A 27,206-nucleotide genomic window follows, 5' to 3' on the forward strand; every position below is an offset into this window, starting at 1 on the left:
TTTCCGATGGGACAGTGAAACTAGTTGGTGCATTGTAAAGGTCAAAATTAAAAATTCCAAATAGTTTTAAAAATCACCGGGAAAAACAAAAGAAAAATTAAGGGAAAATGGGAATTTTTACGCAAAATCGGTTTTAGACAAAGGTATACTCAGAATTATTTTTTTTTTTTTAACTAACTCGCGGCAACATTGGCCATTATGTGGTTATTTTTTAGTATGATTTTAACTATGGGGGAGATACGGATGGTTAGAACACGTGTGAATTTGTCACTAGAAATCCGGTGGTCAGCCGTCCGGGAACTAGTGGCACCGGCTAATGATTGAACTCAGAAAACGTTTTCTGACCGAAGCCAACTACCGCACCATTCGCCAGGTCACCGTAACATTATTATATATTATAATAAAATGTCTTTACGGGAAAATAAGGAATTTAATACCGTTCGCTAAAATTAAAAATAATAAACTATGTTTTTAAAAACATGGTAAACTATGTAACTCAGGTATATATTGTTAAATAGTTGGAAAAGTTTCAGGTAGGGTTTATCGAGAAGTTATTTAACTTGGCGAATAGCCTTCAATGACTACACAACGTCATCTCATACCTATTACCTTTCAAAATATAATATTATAAATTTAATGAAGATATCTACTAAAATGTTTTTAAATTTAAAGCAACTCAATTTTTTTATTTTTTAAATTTTTATAGTTTTTAAAATATATATCTATATAATATATTGGTTTTCCTTCACTAAAACAATATTTATATTCAATATCAGTAAAGAAAAATTAAAAATTAAAAATATGAAATAAAAATCGTAGAATTAAACATTCATTCTAATGTATTATTAATTACTCATAGACATTATATTTTGTTTTTCGTAGTATACTTACTTTAGAAAGAAGATGATTGTTAAAAAATGTCATAAAAAAATATCAAGAAAACAAAATTAAACATTGTACTCAAAAAATGATTCTGAACTATGTTTGCACATCGTCCGCCGCAGCGAAGAAGGTCGTATCTCTGTTTTCACATCTTCTGTTTTTTTTTCTTCAAGTTTTCGTTTCTGTTTTTGTGTAGTTACCGCGAAACTCATAGTAGTATAAAACATTCAAAGACATTTTATACAATACAATTCAGTTACTACCGTCTTCGCGGGAACTATACAAAAACAGTTAGGTATGACAACTTTTTTTAAAAAAAATTGTACAAACAGAGATACGACCTTCTTCGCTTCGGCGGACGTCATATTTCTTCGACTTTATATTATACGGATTATTGTTTACTTTTTTCTAGAACAATCGAAAAAACTAATAACATAAATAAAAGTAATGAAAATCTCTTGTTTGATCGGTACCAACAATAAATTACACGAAATTAACAATCAATAAACAAATAGAACTATTTGAAAGCTTTAGAAATATTTTAACGGAAATTACCGTTTGTAGAACCTGTAGGTACACACTTCTAGCTTCGCTCAGAATCTAAAACGGCGCCATAAAATATATATATATATTTTTAAATATCTGTTGTTCTATATAACTTAAGCCATTGTAACAAAAATATGAACACTCCTATTATAGGTAGCTCCTATGTAATGAGTTTTCATTCGAAAAATATATAGGTATTTACCATGGATAACTTTTGGAACGCTTCTATTAACCTACAAATTTGTCGTAGTCTCGTGGAAAATAGATTAACAACCGCCATAAGATATTTCGCGCATCACTGTAATAGGGAATCTAAAATGCAAATGAGCGTAGGTAATGAATTTTGTTGTTAAACAGAACTAATAATATTGCTAAGAAAATATTGTAATAAAGCTTTCCGATTTTCCGCTACTACGCCGTTATTCGGCCAATAATATTTAATATCAATCAAAATATTGTTAGGAATTACGATTAATAATAGGTATATAATATTACAGTACGGTAGGTATTATCTAAGTGTACAACTGCAACAGGTGGGTGGTTTTATATTCCTCGGAATATATCTATAACGATCATAATAATAATAAATAATAATAATAATAATATGACTTGACGATGAATCGCACCACCTCAACTAATACTTACATTATCTTTATTTTAATGGTTATATAGTCAAATAAGATAAATTTAAACACCGTATTGTCATGCGTTTATTATTCGTAAATATTGTACCTAATTATTATAGGTAATTTACAAAATATTGAGCGTACTCCGTTGAACCGTGCAGGACAATCGCCATTTATTTGCAACAATTTTCCGGTAGCCATATAACGTCGTAACAATGTAGTTCGGCTGTTATTTACTAGAAAATATTATAACAATGATACATTGTAATGCATACCCGAATAGTAATTAAACACTAATTATCAATATTATAATATATTAGGTACATGCTGAGAGGCAGGATCAGAGATCAAGCGTGCGTTATTGTAATAATCGTATTTGATGATGATGATAATAGGTATAATTAAGTAGATATATATATTGTATATATATATTGTATATATTGTATTATCATTTATTTATTTAACGAAGCACGCATTGTCAGACCGCATCGCATCGGTCCGATGAAAATAATTAATATACGCTCGTCGGCAATAAGTCGGCACGTTTTATGATGTGTACCTGTGCGCTTTTATACAAAGGTAGATTATATTTTTTTTATCTAATAATAAACCACCATCATCGGGATCGTTAAATGCCAATAAAAAAATGATTACTGCTGCCGGAAGTGAACCTATATAGGTTATATTATACGGTTTGAATTTTTCTTCACTTGTATAGAGACCGTCGGCAATGTCCAGAAACACGATAATAATATTTTTTTTCTTCTCAAACTATGTATTATTATAATATATTATTTAACGGGGAACAGCGGCTGTATAGTTATGCGACAGTATAATAATACTACAGAATATTATAATACGGTTTACTTCGGGCGAAACGTCTACCGCCGCAGTATTCTAATACATACCTATAAATACATTTAAAGGACTGTACCGACTTTATTATAATACACAATGGATGATGTAGAACGAGCCTTTCAAAGTTTCTGACAAACCATAAAACTTTCATGATAATTTCGAGTCAAAAAGTTTACTAACCATTTTGATATTGCAAAAACGTATAGGCTGCGCTTGCACTGTACGCTGACTTGTTGAATTGCAAAGTACTTGTGCACCTATAATAGCAATCAGTTTGTTAAAATAATTTATTTTTTTTTAATCATGAATTTTAGCATAATTGTTCATAGTATTGATTTTTTTTTATCAGTATAATTTAACTGGCGTCAATAAGTTACTTACAACTAGAAATTATTATCGAACGATTGAGAACAATCTTTCAAACTTTTAATTATTAATATATTATATAATAATTAATGATGAAATGATAATTAGAATAAAACAATTTTATGGATTTATGATTGTAGATAATAGATTTATATAGTGGCATATTTAGTTTTCATGTGAACTCAGCTATCGATTAAACATATAAAAAAAATTTAAAATTTAGCAAGAAATTTAGAATATTATCTATAATAATTATGTTCAACTGCCATAGTTATATTTTATATTTTGTAGTCCCTAGATATTTACAATAGTCTTAAATCAAAATACCATTCTTACAAGGCTACTGGCGTTCACAGTGGACTAAAAGCAACACCACGAGAGTATGTCAATGGAATGATAGTGGTTTAACGATGCGAAAATACCTATATTCCTTATACTGAGACAATTTAATGAATTACGAGTTACGACGCACGAATAAAAATAAAAGCTCTTAGTTATCAGTGACAATAAAAAAAAAACACAATATTATTATAGTTATTACTAATATAAACCACAAAACACGAATACCGTAATAAAAAGTTGAAGAATATCAAACGCGCGACGGCCCCGATAAAACCGTATATGGATCATCATATTTGTACATATACACTGAATACCACTGGATACCAGTAATACAACAGTGACCATTAAAACAGTACCACATTGATTAATTTGAAATAGATTTTTGATTTTGATTTATTAGTCATAGCGTCGTTGGACTATATGTTGAATTGAAATTTATTTTATATAATAATTAAGCTATATATTGTTATCCAATGCAATGTCAGGGATTATAATCGTAAGTATACCAACGTACTAGTTATCCATATGGTTTTAAATTTTAGAATGTGCGTTTTATTATGTTTTATCAAATAAAAATTAAAAATTTCAAATTTAATTAAAATGCGAACGAGTAGTTTTGAAAATATTGTAATGATTATGGTTCGCTCTAATGCCGCGTAAATGTACTCTTTACGCTTTGTTTGTGGTTATCGAAATAATTTGAGATATATTTATTTAAGTCTTCGGGATATTTTGTATAAGCCAATTATAGATGTAGTGCAAGTACATGTTTTCCCTGTCAGAGATAGAAAATCGTCAATATTGCTATCCACTTGTAAAAATATTGGCACCCACCGCTGCGTTTTCACTGCTTCGAGTTAAATCAAAGTCGTATATATAGGATTGCAATATTGTATAAACGCGCGAAGGGCGAGAAACTGATAATAATTTATATCGCGAGCAAACGATTTTTCTAAACCACGTACACCTATTATCATGGTTGAAATATCTCAAAGGTTTTTTTCAGCCACACACACACACACACATCTTTGCCAATGTAATTTATGGAACCTTTCTTCCGAAATCTTGGAATAAATCCAAACGGTCTTAACGCCAACGTACAATACGAACGCGTATTATAGGTAGCGGAGATAGTGTAGTAAGTAATCGTCTAAATTTCGTTGACAAATTTCGATTAAGCTGATACCAAACTACTGGTATACCTATATGACAGATATGGAAAATATATGACACGCGTGTCCTTTCGTTTTTTTAGTGACAAGTGCAGCAACTGTTAAAAAAGATCATACAAAAATCAAAAACCAATGATTAGCAGGTAAACTTAACATGCTACAACATATTATGTTTATCATACCTCATTTATACTTTTATTGTTAAAATATATTTTCAGTTAATATATTATTTTGTAAGAATGAGCAAAACAAATAGTATGAAGCGCAGAACAAATAAAATCTAATCAAAACGTTTTACAAAGCACATTAGTCAGTGGTGGATACAGAAATTATTGGGGGGGGGGGGGGGTTGATTAAAATTTATCTAATGGGTACCAAAAAAAATTAATAAATTTAATAAGATTTAATATAATAAGCTCAAGCTCGTGGGGTGGTGGGTATTTACCACCATTACCCCCCTTGGACCACCTCCAAGATATTAGTAATAATCGCCGTTCTTGCATCATATATTTATGGATAATCTATTAAGGCATCAATAAATTATTATTACTTTTATAGCGTTCATTGTTCGAGCAGAAATTAAATATTTTTATACGAACGTACAAAATGTAAAATCATTATTTTAATATACAATTAATATGATAATAACCATAAACATTCAATTTTAGACGTTAAAAACCTATTCATTGTAAAAAAAAAAATATGTCACAAACTCCCTCAACCGTTAAACATAATAATATATTCCCATGGTTAAAGAAGACCAATATGTAATTATTATAGTCTAATGACCTCAGAAGTTGAAGCCGCTTATCAACCCAATAAGAAAAATAAACTGTGCATAAGCCGTCTATAGTGACAAATTGGCAATTACTTCAACCTATATTTCTCTCGATATTCCAATACCTAATAGATAATAATATTCATATTATAGTATAATTGACGCTTCTATTCACGCCGACGACTATCAGCCACGTCATTTATAGTGACTTTAATACATATTCTGGGGAGAGCTCTATATATCCGCATGCGTTGTTTCCGTCTTACAACCGCGTAAAATAGCAAAAACTGTTTTGCGCGGGACAACTATGCTCCCTCTGTATCTATAGTAGAATTACAAAAATCCCACCACGCACAGGGAAAAACTTTATACGTGTCGTAGCGTTTTTATTATTTGGATAACATAAATACGATCAAAGTTATCAGTGTGAGAACATTAGGTTTTTTTTTCGTTTAATTATTAAAAATTGTTGGTAAGTGCTATCAAAAAAAAACAAAAACGACTTAGGGGTCACCTTGACGGATAAAACGCATGCGGGTGTAGTGTCCTCTTATCGAATCAACGAGTTATAATATGTGAAAAGTCAACTTATGAACTTGATTTTGAATTTTCATAATATTATCCAATCAAATATTTTGTTAGTTACCGTTTATATTTATTTGTAAGTTCGTAGAATATAGGAAGTAATATTAGGAAAAAGCACACGATTTCATAATAGGTACCTATTTACTTGTTAGTTATTAGTTATTAGTACAGTTATCGTGAATTTTTATGGCTGTCTCAATTTACTTGCCTAATCATAAAGATAGGTACCTACCTATATTGGTTATTGCACGTTTATGCAGTTATTTCTTTGCCCACTCATCAGTCATTATACACTGTAATAGTATTATTTAGTATTTATTTTCACTTTCTACTTATAGTTAATACGATCGATCGCATATAAACTTTTATTTTTTCACCATTATTTATTTATTTATATTATGCAAATTGGTATATAGTACTTAAGTCTCATTGAATATAAACACGGACAATAGTCATCCAAGTTTGCCATCCATATTTTTTTTTAAATTAATTTATTGAAGTATAGGTTATATTTTGAGATTTGTTTAATTTTAAACGTAATTGATGTTTTAAAAATGTTTATTAATTTCGTTTTTAACCTAATTGAAAAAAAAATTACAGGTAACCAAACTGAATTAAGCAATAAACTTGAGTTAACTTTTCCAGCATTGTATTAAAGTCGCCACATCGTTGTGGTTTAAAAACTAAATTGTCAATTGAAAACTTTCAAGTTTCAATCATCGTAAATAATATAATGGCAAATACATAACTATAACCAGGGCTGTGAATTGCTTGCGCTAGAAATGTGTTAAATTTCGATTTCATAATTGACTTGTAAATATCACAACAACAAAAAAATGTGGCCGATTTGTTTTCAATTATAACTTAATTAATTTCTACCAAATATATCGATCGACAACGAAGTTGCCGACGTTTGCATTTTTCTGTTTGTCTCGAAAACTTCTGGGATCCAAAAATGTTGTCCTACCGAGCATTCTTTGAAAACATAATATAATAATATATTGATTACAAAAAACGTGTAAGCTTTGGGTATGGGCACAACGATATAATGACATAATGTTCACTTTATGACAATATAAAGTTTTTATTTATATTTTCTTCGCATTTTATCATGTCGTTATTGTTACGAGTATTATAGGTAGGTACTCTATTTTTTTAGAAATATAATAATTTGTGACGCGTTTACTCGAGCCGGGTATTTAGACATGGAGGGCATGGGGTATAAGGAAACTCTCGTGCCACGCGAAAAAGTCTTGGCACACCTCTGATGAATAACATTATGCACTCGTACTGAAATATCGTACAGACGGATAACTATATTATTAAACGTGCGCTGTACGCGGCGACAAATCAAAGTATAGTCAGTGTCTGCACGCGGCGAATATGATTAGCGAGCGTACAAACTACAAAGGAGTTTTGATTTCGTACGAAAGTAATTCATGAATATATTATTATTGCGATACCTATATCATATACGGAGGAGGATTTATGGCAGTCATAGGCATATTATGTGTAAAGTTCACGTACACCTAATAATTAATATTACACTGCAGCTGTATTCCCGTAGACGCTATCGCATTATTACGGCATGGCTGGCGCGCGCAGGGACAATATAGTTCGCAAAATTACGACAATACGCATTATTATTTCAAACGTCTTATTTATTATTAAAGGTAAGTTACAGTGACATTTGTTGTCTCCGTCTTACAAGTGCGTATAACATATACCACGAACTGTACGCGCTCAGCAGATCACGTTTAACCACTTTTAATTTAAAAACTTGAGTGAATTGACGTCTTGTAAAATTTAAAAGTAAGATTATTTAATTATTATCTAGGCAATGGCACAGGTTTTTTTTATTGTATACCTTATGTTTTAAAGCGAGTTACGAGTATTTTAAGATGTACGAACAATTTACAATTTTAAAACGCTCATAACTCGCTTCAAAATTAAAATATAATAAAAAACCTAAGGTCATTGTCACGGCAATAATCTTACCATTAAATTTTATAAGAGGTCAATTTATTTACTCTAAGATAAACGTGATCTGTTGAGCGTAAAATGTGTTATGTTAAGGGCTCTTAAGACGGATACGACGAATGCCATTGCTGTAACGTCCCCCCCTAAAAGTACGCCACACCAGCATAACGCGTTGTCTCCGTCTTACTGCAAATATAGCAACGAATATTTGCACGGGGCAATACTTTACTCCCTCTGTATATTTATTGTAGAATTACCAAAATCCAATAACGCACGGGAAAGAACTGTATCTGTGTCGTCGCAATGTTTTTATTATTTGGATAACACGAATATACATTTAAAGTTATCAATTCAAGAACATAAGGTTTTTTGTGTTTTTTTCATTTGATTATTAAAAATTATTGGTTAGTGCTAGACAACAGATGCGGGTGTGACGTCCACATAAACATAGGCAGTACTTATTGGAATTTGGAAAAACGGGAATGCAGCTGTCTCCTAAAAAATAACCTTAGCTGGTAAAGTTTTAATTTTTCTAGTTTTAAGCCGACAGTATCGCTGATACAATTTTCTTTAGAATATGATGTATTAAGTATTGCCATAAAATTATTATTATTTTTTTTTTAATAATAAATACAATAAACATCTTTAGATGTTTAAAAAATTAAGACCAAATGTTAGATTTTTTGTTTGATCATCAGTATTTATGTTGAATGCTGAGCGTGTTTGAGTCTCTCGATTCCTTCGCATTAGTTTCCCCCCGCAAAATTTTAAATTCTTAAATACAATGATACCAACAATGGTAATTTAATAAATAAAAGTGTAATAATATAAAAAACATACGATTAAAAACGTAAATGATTGTTATCGTCAGAAATATATTGAGCGGTTACATAAATCAATCATTGTTAAATTACAGTAATAATTTATGTGCAAAAAGAAATTTGTAAAATTAGGTTTAAAAATATTATAGGTAGTTCGTAGATATATAGTGTAAATTTGACATAGAGGCATGCAAGAGGTCGCTAGAGATTTTTATGTTAGTCTATATTAATATAATGTTTACAAAGCCATTGTATTTTTTTTTTAATACACATTTATTATAGCTAATTAGTTAATACTGTGAATTTTAATGCATTTTTGAAATTATTAAGTAATTTTGCATGGGTACCATACTTTGTTCTTTTACAAGTCCATTATTATAATGGCAATAGTATTGTACAACACCTGATTGGTGTATTCATAACCATTAATGGTACTCGTAAACTATAATATAGTTATAGTTTAATAATCACTCGATATGTACAATTATTTTATATGTATTACTGTACAAGATTTGAGAGAACGGTTGGTTTAAAAGTAGAAAGTATAAGAAATAATATTATTAAGATCTTTGGAGGTTGTGGAGGGTTACATCACCAGTCTAAAATATACGTGTCTGCACTAGCTTTTTATTAGGCAAATAGGTAAATATTCTCATTTGAATTATTGAAAGTATAATGGTACAACCGCACTGAGTTCAAATGAACTGGACAACCTTGGACCTCAATAATCCAAGATCTTACTACCTAGATGTACTTTTTCTTCTATAGCTTACATGCGTATCATATGCCCCATTTTCTCGTTTGTTGTATTAATACCTACTAAAACATTAAGGTTAAATGCTCTATAGATATCTAACCGGTATAACTCAGTATAACATTATACCCAGTATGACTACAGTTATTTATAATTTGTTGGAGTTGAACCATAATAATAATTATTATAAATACTTTTTATTTAGACGAAATATATCATAGCAAGATTTTGTTGAATCTCGAGAGCTGTATTGCATTCCTAGCACAGGCTGCACAGCCACCCTATACCAAAAAAAAATATTGGAAAATTGACTTGTACTAAAGTGCGTTATATATATAATGTGCACAACATTTTAGTTGAGGACCCGAATAATATTTCATGTACTAAGTTTATTAATTTAGAATAAATTGTATTTACCTATATAGTTAAATATTATAATTATAGTTAACGTATAGTTTAAAATATGTAATGTGTGTATAATAATAATATTATGATGTTATTGATAGGTTCGGAGAGTCCGAGTAAAATAAAATAAAATAGTCACCGCGCTGCTTACACACAATCGTACGACATTTTTGACACCTTATTAGGTAGTAATATTAGTAAGTATATACTGTAGGTGTGTTAGTCGCGTTAATTAACGGACGATAAAGTAGACGTGCCGAAATATAACATGTTGAATATGAGTATGCAGTAGCAGTTTATAGTGCGTAATTAATATATATTATACACCGGTAAATATAACAGACAACGTATTATACCTACTACGCGGTAGCTGGTTATAGGCATATAAGTACCATTAATGTGAGAATCGCGAGTCTTTCACGGTAAATCGTTAGCTCCATAACGTTTATAATTATGTATACCACAAATGTGAATAGGTATACAACCAACAACGGTGTAGGTACTATTATTATGTGCAAGAGCGCATATAGGAATTCTATAAAATATTTCTGTTGTTTTCTGATACTATCTTGTCAACGATGCTCAATATATTATACGCGTGTATAAAAATATAATACACCTGTATTGTGGCAAATTATTAATATTATAAATGTATGCCTGGGTTTACAGCGCATCATAATATAAGATTATAAGAATATAATTAATTTTAAATACACCGATAAGCGTCAAACCGGGTTCATTCGACGTAAGTAATAACATTTTGGTAACGCGTTACCTAAAATTTGAAAATTATATTTTAATTATGTTTTTGGAAACAAGATTAAAAATTATAATGTAAGTAATATATATATATATATATTTATACTATATTATGATATTGTATGCGTGCAAAACACCAGTCCACTCGTAAAATATTATAGCGTATAATATTCATGGGTCTAGAATCTGTTGCAAAAATATTGATAATATCCGTTCAACTTTCCAGTGAGTTTTATTGATTTACCTCAATATTATCATCATTATAGTCTATATTATATTTATTAGTATGTCTATAACTGACGTAAACGAACAATTAAAAAAAAAAAAATCATTGAAATAAAATATAAAAACTGTTGACCTACCAACCTCCAACAGGATTTTGTTTTGGTTTTTTAAATATCTGTAAAGTGAACACGCATAGTGCGCGGCTATCTTTTCAAGTACTAGTCCACCTCTGATAACACACAATCTCGCAGTAGATCGTATGATATCCACACTTCAACTATTTTCATTAATAGACTTGAATGGGGTATATTATCTTAATATTTTATTTGAACTACAAAAATAATAGGATTTGAATAATTGTTTCAGTCCAGTAACGATTCACAGTATTCACTGTATCGCTGGATTTAAAAAAAAAAATTAGTGGGTGAATATCACTTTCAATCTATTACATTATTTTGTTTAAAGTATAGGTCTTAAAGTAATACGTACAACAATGAATTTCATGAATGTATTCATAATTCAATGTATAAATTAAATATATATCAATATTATAATTTATTAGTATATAAAGGTAGTTATCATAATAATGTTACAGTATGCTGCAGTGTATTGAACGATTCACCAAGCATGTTTATTTCCAGTTTTTAATTTAAAAATAAAATTATTCAAATTCAGATTATTGGAATTTTAAAGTAGGTATATTAGAGACCATACAAAAAATATTTAGATTTGTATGCCATTTATGTACTGCCTAGTGTCGATACAAACCTCTTTTTTTCATAATACTTACTATAAGAACCACAGTTTTTTATTGTGAATTTTAAAGCAGATTATTTTCTGAAAAATATTTAATCTTTAATGTATATATTATATCGAAATTCAAACGAGTAGTATCTGAACTATCAAACCATATTATGCACTAAGGGTAAAAAGTCCAATGTCCACGATAAAATAAGTTCAAAGTTATAGGGGTTATAATATTATTTAAAAATCATTGGAACTAATATTAATATATTTAAATAAATATTATTATATGTTTGAAATAATTGTAAGTACAGTGAGTATTATACTGAATAGTGAATATTACACCTGTTTTATATTTAATGGACAATTATCCTAAATAATGGGTGCTTTTACTTTGAAAAAAGGTTGTTTTACCACACTCTTTAAATGGTATAAAATATCAAAAATCTAAGAATATTATCTTTAAGTATAGGTATTAGATACAAACTTAAAAATTAAACAAATAGGAATTTGAATAAATCATAAATAGATGAAAACGTGGTGGTAAGCATGCTAAACGAATCACTCTGTATATTTTAACAGTTTAACTGTTTGAAAAAAAAAAAAACAATAGATAACGTCTTAACACTAAGTACGTCAGGCAAACAATGATAGTTTGGTATGAGCGAGGGTATAAGGGAACGAAGCAATACAAGATTACATTGTTTTGATTTAAACAAAACAAAGTGAAGAAACTTTTGAAGAATCCAACACTTCTGAATGCGTCACATACATAATGTATTATCATCGCTACTGTGGGTATCCGACGCCCTGAGTCGAATGATCAATGCTGTCGTGACTGGGAATAAATATTGGACCCGGTGAAACAGATAATTCAGCCTAATTTTGGGCTAATAATAATATATTTATTAGTCATCGTCTCTGATTTATTCAAGCAGCTCAATACACAAACCACACCAGGCCCAGGCGGGGATCGCCCACCCCTGTGAATGGAATCTCTTAGACGAATTGGTCACAAAATAACCTTTTATTTTATAAACGTTAATTATTACTAGTTTTAGAATTTTTTCTACTGCTTAAATTCCTATATACATATTGTACTACTTTACTGCACAATATTATTAATATTATAATAAAGTACATTAAATACCTATGTTGTCTTATAATGTCGTTTAGAATTTTTGGGACAAGACACGAGTCTCTCATCCTAAAAAAATAAAAATATATAATCTTTATAAACGATCAGGTTGCCGATATTAGATGAAAAGAACGGACTGTTAATTCCACGGCTTTTACCTATAGGCTATAATATTATAGTAACAGCCAACAGGAAACAGCATGTCTGCGTAAACGATTCTCTTTCTCGCTAGCAAAAACTGTGCGTCATCCAAACGGGACATAAATCACATTATTATATTATAAATTATATCGATCTTAACCTAGGTACAATGTGCGACCGATTCAAATCATCGGTATTCCGTACGAGCAAGCAAAACACCGAGCTCTAGGACCGAAGATAATATATACTGTATTATCATTGCATAATTTTTTTATGACTACATAGTTTTTATACATATTGATTTATATACGGGACGAAAAATGTGTGTGTGTGCGTGGTTTTTTATATGAGTGATGGGGACATCACGATATTTTTTTTTACACTTTACGTCTTGCCAAAAACAGTGACGTTTACTTAAGATAAATGCATCGCTATATACCGCTGCAGCGAACAACGTCATCATCATCGTCTACGCCTCGCGGGTAGCCGATGGCCATTAAGAATACATTATAATAATAATAATATATAGAACAACGCAAAACGGTCGCCGATGACAGTCGTCTCTTTGAGATGACGGCGACAACGGGACGAAGAAAAAAATAAAAGAAAGATATTATAATAGATATTAGAAATTGTATATATTTATAATATGTATATTATAATATCTCTTTTAATATACGTATTGTATATATTATATAATAAAGCTCACGGGCATTTTCTATTGTGGGCGTTTCGACGGCAAACGGTCTGAAATGGTTGTGCGGTATACTATTATTGTTATTATTATCATGCACTCACGCGGAGTCTCTTCTATATAAAAGCCATACTACGAGTATAGTAGGACGAAATACGATTGCGAGTACATACCATATGTATATATATATATATATATATATTATATTCAACTATATAATATAGGTATATCGTATACTTACATCTCTGAAAACGACCGGATAGACGCGTACTACTCAGTACTTAACATTATAGTTTATATATATATATGTGCGCTCTATAAGTTATTATCGTCATCAAGACGTATTTCAGACTTTGTATTTTTTTTTTTTTTATGATATTTATACGAATACTAGAAAAATAAATCGACAAAACTTTCTCGTACACGGGTGAATATTATATATAAATTAATTAAAATAGTTCACAAAAACTAGCTATAGTCAATTTAACGCTTTGAGTGCTGAATTAAATAATCATATTATGGTGGTGTCCTCTAGGACGGCATTAGTTTGTAATAGTGATTTTACCACTGCAGACAAGATGAGATTTTACGTTTTGTCCACAGACTAATTAGATATAATGTACTGGAAACGATCAGCTTATCAGTGGCCTCGATTCTCGAAAGTATGTACAAGAGAGGCAAATGCGGAGGGTCGCAATAATTTTTGGGAGTTTACAGCGCCATCTGTATAAAACACGGTTCCAAGATAGAAAATGTGAAGCCAAACAAAACCGCCGGTAACGCTGAAAACATTGAAAAACAAAGTGTTTATGATAACTTACTGAGGAACCTTTTGCGGGCCGTCCCCTGTCACCCGCCCACCATGTCATTTCCAGTCCATTATAGCTTTGTCCGTCGTGGTATGGTTTAAATATTTTTCATATTTTCCGATTCAATATTTCATTATAATCTCTTTGGAAACGTATTTTATGATATTATAATCTCTTTGGAAACGTATTTTATGATATTATAATCATAGCCGCAGTACCTATGATTGATATTCCGTATTCCGTTTGGAAAAGCGAAAAGGCATATTATGTGCGTCACTATAGTACTGGTGGAATGCATCGAGAGAACGCACATAATATGCTTCACTAGTACTCAAAGGGTGTTCAGTACCTATACCAAATATAATAAAATATCATAAGCTTATAGGCGGCTACAAAAAACAATCCGGATGCGAATTGGATATAAGATATTTCCAATTAAAAATCTAATCAGGATTTGATTAATTAGGTAGGTACCTATATCCGTTTTCAAATTAATTGATATGTTCATCGTGGCCCGAGTTCTACATATAAATAAATCACATTTTTTACATTTGTAGAAAAACTATGAATTAATATTTTTAAACTAAATCGTTTAGTAATTATAGTTCATATATAATTGAAAAACAGATTCTTTAACGATATAATATTTTTCATAATCGAATAAAAACGGTTATTTTAGAACCCGGATTTTTATGATTTCGGATAGGTAATAATATACTTTGCCATTAAATCTAACTAAAATAATCTATAGGTATTATGTATTTATGTGTACGCACAAAAGTTTCCGAATAACATTAATCTATTTATGACTTATGTGTATTGTTTTGTTTTACTCTGTAATTACATCGTATTTTAATTATTAAACGCTGCTGTACTGCAAACTTTAAAAAAAAAGTACAATAATGGTTTTCTCATTTTTAAATCAATACCGATTAAAGATTAAAGAAAATTGCTCATTCGATATTTCCTCGGAAAAGTAAATTCGTCCCGATATTATATTATATTCCATTTCCACCGGCAATGCAGACATAAATACGTAGTATTATAATAATGATGATAGGTAGTTATTTTGTATAAAGTTGCGTATAATCAGGTGTAAACTAAAATACAGTAAAATTGATGTAAAATCGTCCCCTAAACAAGAATTGATGACAAATTTAAGTATGCGACATCACAATATACCTGCAGCGATCGAACGCGTGTCCTCAATAATATTATAGTGTTAAAATAATATTTTATTTATTATCGCATCGCGTTCGGTGTGTGGCTCATGACACAATAATATGAACTATACTACTACGCCAGACTTAGGTACTCCAACAGCTGTGAACACTAAACATAACAACATATACGTATTATACTGCAGCATATGACTGATGTTTATAAATGCTACTTGTAATATTATTTTTATCCGACTACGTGTCCACATGATAATGATATAATTTTTTTATAATACAAATAATATATGAACGCTAGTAAATCCATTCGCTGATTGTTGCGGCGCTATATATAGTATAATATTATACAGACAGTCAAAATGATTCAAACTAATATGAATATTTTGAATTGATTAAAAAAAAAAAATTATCGAAGAATTATTCATGGTATTATTTCGAATTCATTAATCGTTATTACTTATAACTACCATTGAACTTCAATGCGAGCTGAATATCACGATATCGATGGTTATGACAATAGTATAATAATATATAAGCTATCATTTAACAATAACAATGCAAACGATTACGATTGTTAATATTTTTTACTCAATCATAACTGTAATATTAATATCTACAGTATTTTGTTTTCTTTTGACACGGTACATCTCAAATCATAATTGTATTATTATGTGTGTTACTATAGCTGAGTTGTTCATGAAATCTATATTCTACGTAACTTTTTGTAGTAGCCAGTAGGTGACCATTATCAATTAATTACGTAAGCAAAAAAAAAAAAAAACGGTTGTCGAATTTCAGTAACAACCGTCGCGAGAATCGTTGAATAAAAATAATAATAACACACTCGATCAATATTGTAAAAGTTGCGTAATAGTACCTACCCATTACGATCCAGGGCAGACTACCATATAATATATGAGTAAAAAATACAAATATTCGAAGTAGTTTGAAATCGGTGCTCTTGTATTGGCGTGAGTTTATGTTCCTTCTACAACAATTTATTTTACTCAGGTATAATTCTTACTGTCGGTCGCAGAAGTAGGTAACCGCGCGTCGCCTGCAAGAAATAACTTGACGACATTATATTTCAATTATGAGGTCGAATTGACTGTTTTATCTATAATTACTGAATAAGCAAATGCTAACGTAAATTCGTTTTTTTATTCAAAACGAATTCATATAATTTTTAAGATTAAAAGTGTATCGATATTTTTATTACACTGCAATAGTTTTTTCGATACACAGTTTGAATGGTATTGACGGAATGAATGAATGAAAGAGTTACGAATGAAAAATATGCTGTAATATGTTATCGAAGGAAGACGTTACAATTTGAAGACATCAAATTAAAATACTATTCCCCGAGTAAATATAATTACGACACCAGTATAATAATGCGTAGATATTCCGTAATAAAAATATTTCAACGTCTCATCGTCGGGATTTTACAGTATTGAGCTTTTGAAAAACAATATTTTCGGTCAGCCACTTCAATCATGCAGAAATAATGTTATATCATAATTTAATACGGATTTAATAATACATTTGTTTTTAAATATATATTTCACATATTATAATATATATTTTATATTGATTGCATTGACATATTTTTTTTATTTAAATATGTCAAATAACACAAACATCAGTTATCATTATTGTCTACCTTTTAGTCACGCGTGCACTGCATAGTTAGAACTGCCAAAAAGAAACAATGAGAAAAAAGTAATTAAAATAGTAGTTTTAGCGTAATTTTAGGACACAAACTGTTGTGGTTCAATACTTTTTTTTTTGCAGATTCGATTTATTGCTACGTAAACTATGCTGTAAATTCATTTTATGACTACGAATGAAGAAATATTAAAAGATTTTAGTATCTAATTCGAAATTTGTTTGTTTTAAGGACATAATATCTTTTGTTTTTACAATTTAATAACATTAATGCATTTGTTTGAATACTACTAAAATATAAATTATTTGATTGTTATAAAATAGTAACTAAATACTAATAATTTTAGTCATTGTTTAAAATAGAAATATTTTAAAATCTCCATATTATAAAAGTGGCAGCCCACTGTCGTAAATTCGATATTTATTCAATTAGACAAGTACTATTGTTCAATAATTATAGACAATAATTTATATATAGGTACCTCAAGTACATTTTGTTCTCCTTTGTTTATCTATGGAGGGTGATAACTTAAAATATATTATGTTTATTAGATTTTGTAAATTCTGACCGGAGCAATTGAGTATAATAGATACTATATTAGGTATACAGTATAGTACTATAGTTTAACAATTTCGTGTTTTTAAACATTTATTTGGTTAACACTTTTATTATATTTCATGCAACACACCTCTCAAGATCGGAAACAAAACACAATTGTTTGATTATAAGCAGCACGTTTACCAGTATTTTTGAGAAAATCGGACAACGTAAAATAAAAGTAATAAAACGAATAGATCTAGTTTACGACCGGCACTGAGCACCATATTTTCGTTTTTATTCCTTCGACTCAACGTCGTTTGTGGAGGCTGAAATCATTTTAATATGCAATCAGGGGTGGGTCGATTACTCTTTATTTGTTTGAAGTTCGACATCATAAAACCTAAAACTTGGTGTTATTGATATCATTATATCAACTTGTGTAATATTATGGTTGATCCATTGCAAAATTGCAGAACCAATAAACATCTTGTTCACGCTATAATGCATATATTTACTTGCATGATATTTGAAAGTTGCATCATTTACGGTCACTTACCGGCTAGCACGTGCCAGTCGAATTTTCCTGCTTATTGTTTGTATATTATCTAAGAAAACACTAGGGTTTAGAAACGACCATCGTTTTTAAACCTATTGAGTATGATGATTATTTTCTACTGTTTTAAACCAGTGAAAAAACCCAGTAAATGTATTATGATTAATTTATGAATGGAAGGAGTTCGATATGAGCAAGGTGTCCTACAATCAATGACTTGAGCAAATAAAAAAATGATCAACATATCAACATAATCCAATATAATAATTGCCCAAGAACTGACCCGGTTATCTACGTTAAGTTATTAATTAAATTACTAAAATAAATTGTGACAATCATAATTTATAATTTATAAGTTATAACTTATAAGTATTAATTTATCAAGATAAAACTAAATTAATGGGTACCTAAAACTCTATCAAAACTATTTTTAAATGAAATAGTTCAAATAATAAATTATATTAATTAATGACTTCTTATTTATAGGTACTACTATTATATTAGAATGTTCTTTGTGACTATGTCAGTGTCTAATAATAATACCTACCTATTGGTATTATATAATATTCAGTTAAATAAATATGTATAATTTATTGGTGTAACAAGAAAAAAAAATAATAATTAAATATTGAAACCGGTTTTTTCTTAATAATTTTGAGATCATTTTAGTTACCTTGAAGCACAAGGGTGATTTAAACATTGAAGTGCAACATTCAGTTTACGTACCGATCTGACCGTCAAAAAATTCCATCATACCATACTTCAGTCTAGTACAACCAACTCATTCAAGTAATTTAGTGTGCTTACTGCTCACTTATTATTAAATTTAAATTTCAAGGATTTCAACAAATATTTCATATTTTGTTACCTTTAAAACGACGTAATGTTATTTTCCATACCAAATTCAACGAACTATCAAACCTTAAATACTGACTTTCGACTACTCAGAATGGATCAACAAATGTTCGTATTTCAGAAGCAACCAAAGACCCGATATTATAAAATATAACAGTTCGGTACATAATTAATGCCAAATGCCTTCGTAGGAGACGTCTGTTTCGGAGTAAGGATAAAATCTTCACGATCCACCACCCCGCCAAGGTGATAATATTATTATTAAAATAACAATAATTATTATTAGTATGCCTATACTTTCAGGTAGGTATATTCATGGTAAACATTACTGCCGATTACGTCCCACAATATTCACCGCGGTTCGTAAAACCGGTTCAAATAATTTTATCAAAACTGTAGTTGGGTACAATACACGAGATCCCCCTTCAGCTGTACACATTCACACACACGTACACGACACATACACGAGTCGTCGTCCGACTACGTTATAATAATATTATAAATATTATGGAACGGTTGTTCGAGCGATCCGTGGGCGGCGCGGTGGCGGTCCTGAATATTATTACACACATAGCCCACTCGCGAGTTATTATCGCTGCACGGCTGTACATTATTATTATACCTCATAATATTTGTCGTCGTCGTCGTCGTCTGATAAACCTTACAGCGTTTCATTTTCACTCGCACGTGTTTGCGCGACGAACGAAATATAATATTATGTAAGTGTGGACGCGACCGTTCTCAAGGTCGGAATGATATTATAATAATAATATTGTAATTCGTAAAATTTAAAAAAATTGCCGAACATTGCAGTTGATAATGTAAATCATAATCGATGATAAATCGAATAATCGATAAAATTATTGTTAGTAGTTATAAAATAATAAGAATAGAAATGATGATACATAATATTAGATTCTGAGCGGAGCGATGAATGTATCGACTGTACAATGATGTGTGGTTTTTTTTGTTTCTGTGTACTTTGATGAGTAGACCTAGTAATTTTCAAAAACATCGGGAAAAATGTTTACGCTAAATCGGTTTTGGTTTTTGGTGAAACACTAAAAAAAAATTACCGTAGATGTCACTTAACGTTTATACTAGCATTTACTATACACCATAAAATGTTCAAAATATTTTGATGCATTTTGAGCAATTTATGGGCACAAGAAATTTTCTGATTTATATTCGTTTTTTAAAATTAATTTCGATAAAAATATTTTTATAAGGATTTAATTTTCAAGTTATGAGTAAATTCATCAAAATTGTGTACATTTTTAAATTAGCTTGTTAAAAGATTACAAAGTATTCAATTTTTATAACAAAGGATTGAAATATTAAAATAATGATTCTCATAAATAATTCATATTCTTACTAAAAAATCTAAAAATGTATAAGTACATTTTTTTTTATAGACATATTATTGGAAAATAATTTTGTTAGAATAATGTTTTTAGAGAAAAATGTTTCTTTAGAAAATATGAAGTAACACAATTATTGTGATGGAACATATTTAAATGAGATAAAATTAAATGTTAAACGTAAATTATCAGAAAAGTATTACGTTCGAAAATACATTAAAATCAAAATACACAACAGGAAAAGTTACAAAACTGGGTGGGCTAAACCTACCCAAGCCGGGGGGCTATGTGGCCCCCTAGTTGCGCCTACGCGTATGAAGTTCAAATGTCAACGAAATTAAATATTTAAACAAAGAAGAACGATTTTAGTTATTATTTGTTGTAATTTATGAAAATTATTTGCGGGTACTCGACACTTTTAAAATATACCATCATATTTTATACACAGAATAAAATGTTCTAATAAATTACTTTAATCACAATAATATCATAAAGTATACTCATAGTAACGTACAGTAATAATATAAGCTGGCAGACCACCTTCGCTCAGAATTGTTTTTCGTATGCAACGATCTTATATCATTGGATACAAATGTAACACATCCATATTTCAGTGACTTCTCCAGACACCAAGTGCAGCACAGCGTTATCAACTTTTTTATCCGATTCTTATACCTAATATGTACGATATTGGCATAATATTGCACATTGAAATGAAAATGGCATTTTCGGGAAACGCCGAGAGCGCTCTCGCAAGGTGCCTAGTCTTCTCACAATTTCACATGACTAAAAAATTGAATTTAGATGCCCTAGTGTCACACGGCGAACAATGACACGTGAGTTTGCAAAAAATAAACTACAATCAATCACGGTTTGTGTAAACAATGTTTTTGGATTTTAAATTCGGCCGTTGCGTTCACATATTGTGCGTATACGGTATACCTATCAATGAAATATTATACAACCAGGGTCATGTTATTAGACTTATAAATGCGCTGTGTCTGGCCGGATGACGGTGACCAATTTAATGTCAATTGATTGCGGACATTCACCCATCGTGTTTATACCGTACTGTGCCATTATTATTGGTGCAGTTATGCATTAAAAAAAAAAAAAGAATCAAAACATATAATTGATTTTACGAGTTTGTTGTGGACAATATACCTACCTAAATATTATCTATCTACGGACTAAAACTACTGTCGTTAAGACAAAATAAGAGATTTAGTGTTGTATTTATATCACAGGCGGACGCCGTCCAAATAATTAAAACGCGATTTTAAGGTCGTCCGTCGCGCCACATGTCTAAAACATTGCAGACTCTTCCGTTTTAAATTTTTTATTTTATTACAACGCAACTTATTTTTATTATTATTACTGACATTAATAATATGTATGCGATTTCGTCCAAGTCTTCCTCGAAGACCTGAAAATAATTCGTATACTTTATAGGTGTAGCGAGTTAACGTTATTATTTTTTTAGTAGTTTTTTTTTAACGCTGGCGCGTTCTTGACACACATTTTTGCGTTCTATTATAGCCAACCGATCGTCGGGCGGTGTTTTTGTTTTTCATTTTGCCAATGCGGGACTTTTGCCCGATTTATGGCCCTCCTCAACGTAAGTTTTATACTTTTAGGCATACAGTGCCAAACGACAGCGACAATAACAACGATGACAATGATAGTATGCGACGTTTGGTTGCGGGATAGCGCGTTTCTCGTAAAACTGATGATAAAATACAGCGGTGGGTCACCTACCTATAATAGTACACGAAAAGTCCTCTTCAGACGGTTTTGACTCGGTGAAAATCCACAGATTGGCAGTGCGTCACTCTTAACGATTTCCTCTGGACCACAAATAACTACTATAATGATATAATATCAATATAAATTTGTCGCGTTTCGAGCGGTAAACAAAAAACCGAAAAATATGAAATCGTTCATTCGCGAACGACGATCACCTGCACACTCACAGCAGAGAAATACAAAATGTTATTTTACTATTATCATAATATTATAATATTATTATAATACATTATTTTATTTTAAATCGTAAGCCGTATTGGACCGAACGCGGCACAACAAATGCTGAAATGCGCCGGCGCCCGGCAGCCAACAGGTCAATCTCTGCCATAATAGTGCCGTGCCACCGGACTGCCGCCGCCGTCTCCTCCTCCGATCGTTTGAAGAGACGGTGAACAGGGCGGACAACGGAGGTACGTGAAATATCCCGCGGTTTTCGTTTACCGTTTACGTGAACCGCTTTAGATGTCAACCTAAGTACACGGCATCGCGTAACAGTGGCACACTTCAAGGGCCTAGGGAGGTTGTGACTTATGGAGGGAACAAAACAGCGCAGTGGTAACTGATGATATAATTGTGTGGTCCATTCGCATGAACACCGCGGGATTCAGACAAAAATATTTTGCTCAAATAATGATTTATAATAATAATAATAATATTATTAGGACTGACTAATGAGATATTCATAATTAATTTGTTTTAATACATTTTTCAACTCTATTATTCCATCTGCTTATATTTTGGTCGATTTGGCTGATCGGGCACAATGTCACGTCGTCTAAATCCCATTATTTGAGTTGTGTGGGTTTATTATCGGTGAGTGGATACATATTTTCACCAGTGTCATGCATGAGATATCTTGGTCGGCTCGAGAAGACTTTTTCAGGAGAACAAACTGGGAATAATAATCATATTATATGCCGTGAGGAATGTATAATAAATAATAATATATTGAGAATTGCATCTGCCGGGATTCTGGAGGCTGCGAAATGCGAATACACACTAACCAAGTGGCAAGTGCTATAAAAGGCATTATCTCTGGCCTTGGTGCTTGGTGAGTTGATACCTATGTTATTGTATAATATTATACTGTTGGTTTTTTGCTCCAATAACTAATGTTGCATAGAATATTATAATATATAATTGATACAACGACGTTTTGAAAATATATATAGAATAGTTGTCAGCTATTTATACCACGAATATAATATTTAGATTCCAGACAATTCTACCAAAATATCTCGCCAGTCGCCACATCGGCATTAAATTATAATTGACAATATCGTACGATAAAAATGAAAGGTAGGTATCTATACAATGGTATAATATTATACGGTTTTACACGGTGTTTTTGGCAAAAATAAATTCAACTTACAGAATTAAGAATTTACCTACTTTTAATAATATTATTTATTATTTATATATTATGATAATAATATAATATAATGTACACTATCTTTAGACGATTCATCAACCTAACTCCATCGATCAGAATAAATGTTTTTTAACTATTTGCAACGTTTAATCGTTTAATTTTAATTGTATACATCCATTACACTATTACAGTGACCTACTCAAAGAAAAGGTACACTCAATATCTATAGTATACTGTTGAGCAAGATCTTTGGTTTTTTTTTTTTTTTTTAAATGGTAGATATAAATATATAATAATATTATGTTTTCATGTATAAAACCAATCATTCATAACAGATCAATCCTACTAATATATTTATATATTTTAGACGATTCTAACCATGCCTCCACGTGTAAATTATCATTATATAATATCTTTCTCCAATAAAAAAACTATTGGTATCTAATCATAATATTATGGGCTTCAGATATGAACCAACAGGTGGTTACATGATCGAATATTAAACCAACCTGATAGTGAAAAATACTTCAAGTTGTTAGTAAAACTAATTGGCATATAAAAACGATCCGTTGTCCGCAATGTCTGCTGTTTTTGCACATAATATCATAATAACCTATACCTACTATTATAGCATTCTACTGTTTTAATTAAATCGTTCGAACACTTGTTTAGAATCGTGAGTTATAATACTTATTCTTCATAAGGAATATAATATAATGTTCATGTATCATCTTGCAAGTTAATTCCGTCAAAGTCTTATTTCGTGTCACATTACGCATTACATGGATTCTCACTTAATAAATAACATGTACTATTTAGAATACATATCTGTTTGAAATTTCCACAAAAACGTATGTAATAGTGTAATACGTAGTGTACTAAATCGTACTATAGAAAGAATATTCTACTGACTTATGCAAATATTGTAAGATTCAGTGACGTAGGTATACATTATTTCAGTATAAAAATAAAAAATTGTTACACCTTGATATCTGCAAATTAAAATAATAAAAACAAAACATATATATATTTGACGAATCACGGACGAAAGTCGAAAAGTCTGGAAACAAAAAGTCCATTTTTAAAAAGTTATCCAAAAACTCCGATTTTTTTTTTGCAGTCGAACAAAAAATCCAATCACATTTTTACTAACGGGAAAAAAGTCAGAAAATGCAAAATATTCTATTCACTTTTCATTTTGAATTATATAAATTATTGTATAGGTATATACCACGATTAAAGATAAGATGGTTGCCCAACAAGCTATGATAAGGTGTAACTCATAATTTCTTTTAATCACAGAACTGAAGTATAACGATCCAGGTGGTGAATTTAAGAAACTATCGTATATCGCAATAATTTCACGGGGCGCGGAAAGTTATTAAATTAAAATAATTTAAATAAACAATGTTCGTAATACCTTTACAATTTAATAATTCTTAGTAATTTGCAAATACATTTGATTCATTCTCTTATCTTTAATCGTGGTATATACTATATAGTATACTATATTATAATATAGTGTTCTAAAATTTCATGATACCAACTCCCCCCTTCCCTAAAATACGGACTTGTCCCATGTCTCAAAGTTTTGTCAGCTGACATACTTTTGTATCGTTTTGAGTGGCTTAAAAGCTGTGATCATATATATGTACTTTGATGTCATACACTGACAAGTCACCAAAATACCGTCATATCAATTTGTCTTTATTTTTCATGGTTTACAATTGCAGTAAAACATGCTGTGGAAATTCAAGCCGGACGTTGGCAGGAAAACGAATAACCCGACGTCATACCATGTAATATGACGAACCGGTTAATTTGACACTATAGTTAGCGGCTCGCTCCGAATAATTAATATCGGATTACGACGGATTTTGTTATTCTTGGTTTTATAATTAAAATTAGAGACACCTGCGAAACGTGTTATTATTATTTACTAACAACAAAAAGGACTACAATTCATTTTTAAAAAGTTCACGGATTCGAGCATTTTTTTTTTTTTATTACGTGCCATTTTTATACTTATTTTAAATTCATGTATATTGGTTCTAGAACATTACGTATTTTTGTAATACATTTTTCATAATTATTTTTTGTGTCAATAATGGTTTAATTTTTAGTTTATAAAATATTTTCTCAATTTAATTATTGTGGTTGAATTACGACGTGTGTATTAATAATTACCTCGCAAAAAAAATCCCTTTTTATAATATACTGTTAATTTTTGATAAATTTTAAAAGTATAATAATATTATACTAATATATTAATATTATATTAATTAAATCACGAAGTTAATTACACTATTTCAATGTATTTTTGTACCTATGTATAATAGTTAATTATGTACGAAAAATAATTAATTATTAATTTATTGTCTGCGTGGTATAATTATAATAATATGAACGGTACAATCAAAATAATTTTAAAATTAATAACGAACATGGGAAGAATAATATTTTATTAACAACTAACGAGTTTACGATGAGATGTACTTCTTCACAGGGTTTTTACAGTTAACGTTGGGTATATTATGTATATTATGTTGTTGTTGTATTACCTATAGTGTCTCTATACCGCATTATTCAGTATCCTATCGATGAAGTACATGGAGTCATGAAACAATTAATTTTTGAAAAGCAAAATCAAATGTTTTTAAATGTTCAAAAAGATTTTTCAAAACGGATTCATAAGTTATTTTTTTTTCTTCAAATTAAACATTATTAAGAGAAAAAAAATGGTTATTGTTTTATTTATTAATTATTATTATTATTATAGTGTGTAGGACACAGTCGTACAGGTAGGTATGCTGCCTGAACTATAAATGTTTGTGTGATATGGAATATGCATAACGTAAACCTAATTGGTAAACGTTTATATTCTAAGAAAAGAATGAGAGAGATAAAGATAGGCAAACGAAATTAATCTTTTGTAAATATACAATAATAGTGGTAACGCGCGATTGTGAATTAACCCTAAACCCAAACGAATATTATTAACTATGTCAAATGTATTTATGCTGCGTCCGAAATTGGTTTTGAAATAATATTTTATAATATTATTACGTGTCAAGTGTAAGTTTCAACCTGTTGATTTTTGGTCGGGTGACAATATTATAATTAGGGCTAGGAAAATAAAGCACTAAAAACCCACAACAAAGGAATTAAAAAATTGCAAATAATGCTACAAAAAAAGCATTTTAACCAAGAAAATGCAACTAAAAAAGACTTGAACATTTTTAAGTTT

General features: G+C 30.2%; 1 protein-coding gene across 1 annotated transcript in view; it reads right to left on the bottom strand.

Moving 5' to 3' along the window:
• Nucleotides 1-22,908, bottom strand: part of LOC100159841 (4-coumarate--CoA ligase) — a 55,960-nt gene extending 33,052 nt beyond the window's left edge. Inside the window, exon 1 of the mRNA XM_003243540.4 lies at nucleotides 22,540-22,908. The gene's annotated coding sequence lies outside the window, so the exon portion shown is untranslated. The remainder of the gene's footprint in view (nucleotides 1-22,539) is intronic.
• Nucleotides 22,909-27,206: the final 4,298 nt, after the last annotated feature.

This window comes from Acyrthosiphon pisum, chromosome A3 (genome assembly GCF_005508785.2).
Source record: "Acyrthosiphon pisum isolate AL4f chromosome A3, pea_aphid_22Mar2018_4r6ur, whole genome shotgun sequence".
Lineage (NCBI taxonomy): Eukaryota > Metazoa > Arthropoda > Insecta > Hemiptera > Aphididae > Acyrthosiphon > Acyrthosiphon pisum.